Source organism: Nicotiana attenuata, unplaced genomic scaffold (genome assembly GCF_001879085.1).
Source record: "Nicotiana attenuata strain UT unplaced genomic scaffold, NIATTr2, whole genome shotgun sequence".
NCBI classification, from domain to species: Eukaryota; Viridiplantae; Streptophyta; class Magnoliopsida; order Solanales; family Solanaceae; genus Nicotiana; species Nicotiana attenuata.
Window position 1 is genome coordinate 86,478 of NW_017672180.1, and position 3,959 is coordinate 90,436.

The 3,959-nt window shown below is 34.3% G+C and overlaps 1 non-coding gene across 1 annotated transcript; it reads left to right on the forward strand.

The window, feature by feature from the left end:
- The first annotated feature begins 2,501 nt into the window (after positions 1-2,501).
- Positions 2,502-2,573, forward strand: TRNAC-GCA. The gene has a single exon. It is a non-coding gene; the product is annotated as a tRNA-Cys (tRNA).
- Positions 2,574-3,959: the final 1,386 nt, after the last annotated feature.

A 3,959-nucleotide genomic window follows, 5' to 3' on the forward strand; every position in this document is an offset into this window, starting at 1 on the left:
ACTAGCAGTGCGCCCTGTCAGTCCTCCAGGGCCCAAATAGCTTAATTTTCTCCCATGAACTATTTGTGTCAATGGATTAGTTCGATCCAAAACTTGAGATAATGGGTGTAAACCGAAAAAGGATTCATAAGTAGTTGTTAATGGAGTTGAGGTTACCAAATTCTGAGGTGTCGGTATCAATTTATGCCGAATTGCTCCACATATAGTCCCCCGAACCACATTTTCTAAACGAACCAGAGCCAACCCGAATTGATCTTGTAAAAGATCTGCTACAGAACGAATACGTTTATTTTTCAAATGATTCATATCGTCAAGTGCACCCATTCCAAATTTCAGCCCAATCAAATGATCGGCGGCTGCCAATATATCTCGTGGTAACAAAAATGTATTGTTCTGGGGTATATCAAGGTTCAGTCTTCGGTTCATATTTCGTCGACCAATCCTTCCTAATTCACATCTTTGTTGAAAGAATTTCTTTTGTAATTCCTTACATAAGGATTCAGAAAATACCGGATCGCCACCTACACAAGCAAATTGTTGATAAAACTCCAAAATGGCATTTTCTTTTGACCCAATTTTTTTTCTCTCCTTATCACTCAGAAAAGACAAAAAAATTTCAGGATAGCAAACATTCTCTAGAATTTCTCTTAGATTCAAACCCATAGCTGATGATAGAACTAGAATAGATATTTTTTGTTTCCTACTTACACGAGCCCATATCCTTGCTTTTCTATCAATTTCTAATTCTGGTCTTCCTCCCCAATCTGATATTATGGTGCCGGTATAGACCGAAATTCCGTTATGGTCCAATTCTGATCGGTAATAAATACCGGGACTTTGCAATATTTGATTGATCACAATTCTATATATTCCATTGACTATAGAAGTTCCCAGGGAATTCATTAGAGGAATGTTTCCGATAAAAATTGTTTGTTCTTGCATATCCCTACTGTTTTTCCAAATTAATCCCGCGGATACATATAATTCAGAAGAATAGGTGAGTGATTCATACACAGCATCTCTTTCCTTTATCAAGGGTTCGACCAATTGATATGTTTCCACAAATAATTGAAATTCAATTTCTTGATCTGTATCTTCAATTTTTGGAAACTTATAAAGTTCTTCCGTCAAACCTTGATCAATGAACCTACAAAATCCTTCAAATTGTATCTGATTAAATCCAGGTATTGTAGATATTCCCCCATTTCCATCCCCGAGCATTTTTAATTTCCCATTTATCAAAAAATACCACTATTGGTTCATTCTTCATCTAATTAGATAGATTAGATAAATGATCTAGCAATGATGGCATTTCTATTTTGTTTACCGAATCACATGAAATTTTACCCAACTCCATATCTGGAATGTATGAAATACGTATGAACGGAGGAAGAAAGAGAATTTTCTACTTAAATTGAATTGGAATTTATTGGAATTTTCAACAGATACAAATGGAAAGAAATTGATAAAACATCCCTAGAAACAGACTTCTGCTACTTAGACTTATTAATTAAGTTATAGGATTTTGTATAGAATATCAAAACAAAAATGATTCCATTTCTACCATTATTATGATAATACATATTCCAACCTGCTTGAATACCAGAAAAATAAATGGATTCGACATTTGATCTTTTCGCTGAGATAAAGGCATAAAAATAAGAAAGAATATATAGAATTAGAATCGGTTTTTTAGCATTTAACCCCCTTTTATGTTATGGATTTCGTTGTTCAAAAAATGATTTGTAGAGAAGAGAGAGATTTTGTTTACGGATTTTTGAGTAGAATACGATTGTGAAGTGTATAAGAAAAGAAGGTTTGTATGGCTTAACCACGTGTGGAGATATCTATAATATCCGTCTTTCTTCTCTTTTATTGTTTTATTGTCGTTCTCTGTTCTATTCGGGGCAACACGGGTTGTGCTCTATGAAAACAGAATTTCAATTTTCTATTCAATTCAAAATTCAAATTGAAGTATGATACTTTTCTGATATCTGATAATTCTCTATCGGGAACATATATCCGTCTAACAATTTCTCTTGGGGGGTTTACATATACTCATAATTGTTGTTATAATTAAAATTGAGAAGGATTTTTTGATTGAAAAAATCCATACTGATTAGTTATATATCAAGTTGTATTTTCTTATGTCATTAGGAAAACAAAATTTGGAGATTCAAATCCAAGAATCATTCATGCATTCTAAGTCAATAGTTAATGGTTCCGATTTTCATAAATTTGAATTTTGGATTTTGCGACTGAAAATCCACATTTGATTTTTCAATAGAAAGGTAAGAGAAAGCTTTGAACATTATGAATTTGGAGATAGACTCAATCGAAATTGAAAGGATGAATCAAACCCAATCAAAAGGGAAGAAGGATTAGGATTTCTTTGACTTTTAGGAAAAATTAAGGAAAACAGAACTCAAGGTGCAAGTACAATAAAAAAGCAGTTCAGTAATCCGGGAAAGTTTTCATCTATTTTGTATTTGTAGCATTTTGGCGACATGGCCGAGTGGTAAGGCAGAGGACTGCAAATCCTTTTTTCCCCAGTTCAAATCCGGGTGTCGCCTGATCAACAAAAAACTCGAAATCTCTTCTTTTCTTCTGTTCTGTTGATATAACCCGCCGAATGATTCCCCAGCAGAAGCAGAGAAAGCAGACTGTTGATACTTGTTTGATTCTAAACATCTGGTCTGGGGGTTTTTCTAAAAAATTGTAAATATCCTTGCATTGCATATTTAGGCTTCAAGGAAATATTCGAATGCTAGAGGGGCTATCAAGACTTCGCAATTACCTTCTACTACAAATCAAAATTTTCTATTATTAATGCATTGTATAATGACTGGACCTTGAATTAGATTGGAGAGCCCGATAGGAAATCTAAATAGTTGTGGAAGGGGGCGGAAGATACTTTATTATATACGAGGAACTCACGAAAATCTCTGAGTGCTCAAGCATCCAATCAATTGAAATGAGGGTCAACAAAAAAAGAATAGGACCTATTATTCCTACATGTTCCATTAGTAACATTCCCTTGAGATGTTACTGCAGATTTTGCTTGTGTTTAATCTTTCCCGATTAGAAATCATATAGGAATTTCTTATAAAATGAGCGAATTTATTGGATTGGTTTATTAATAGTCTTCGTTCTTTTTGACTCTGCGCCATTGATTCCACTATTATTAGTGAGGAATAATGGAACAATTCCTTTATATTTATAGAGATAGGGGACATAATTCATATGGATATAGTAAGTCTTGCTTGGGCTGCTTTAATGGTAGTCTTTACTTTTTCCCTTTCACTCGTAGTGTGGGGAAGAAGTGGACTCTAGGGGTCCTACTAATTGAGTTAAGGAAGCAAACTGTATCAATATCAATTGCTTTCTAGATCGTTCTGCAACACGTTTTGAACAAAATAAAAATATCTTCATTTTGAAATTCCATTGGACTCGACTGGAGTAATGTATTATAGGAATCATCCTCTTTCAATCAAAGAGCTATTTCAACGATTCCCATGTTTGTAGTTCGAAAGGAAGAGGATCCCAGGAAATTTATTCGAACCTAATTCTTCCGAAATTTTCTATTCCAATCAACGGCCTCTTACCAGGTGATACTGAGGAGGGCCGGACCCCTTTTTTATTTGTTTCTCTCTTTACTGTTCAAAGAAGAGGTGGTTTTGTTAAGTGTATACGCACTTTGTATGAGAAAGAAAGGATATAAACATAGTGGTTGTCTAACGAGATACTATGCAGAATAAGATCTTCAGGTGAGTCACATATTGCGCATTTACCGCTTTCGAATTTTTGAAATTGGATTTATGCTTTATCGACTTATTTCATATCATGGTTCAGGCGTTAAAAATCGGTGAGGTTTACTCTTCCTTTTCGATACCCGTGGAACTACTGTCAATGGTTTACTCAATTACTTCTTGGGAATGTTAAAAAAAAAAGATTACTAC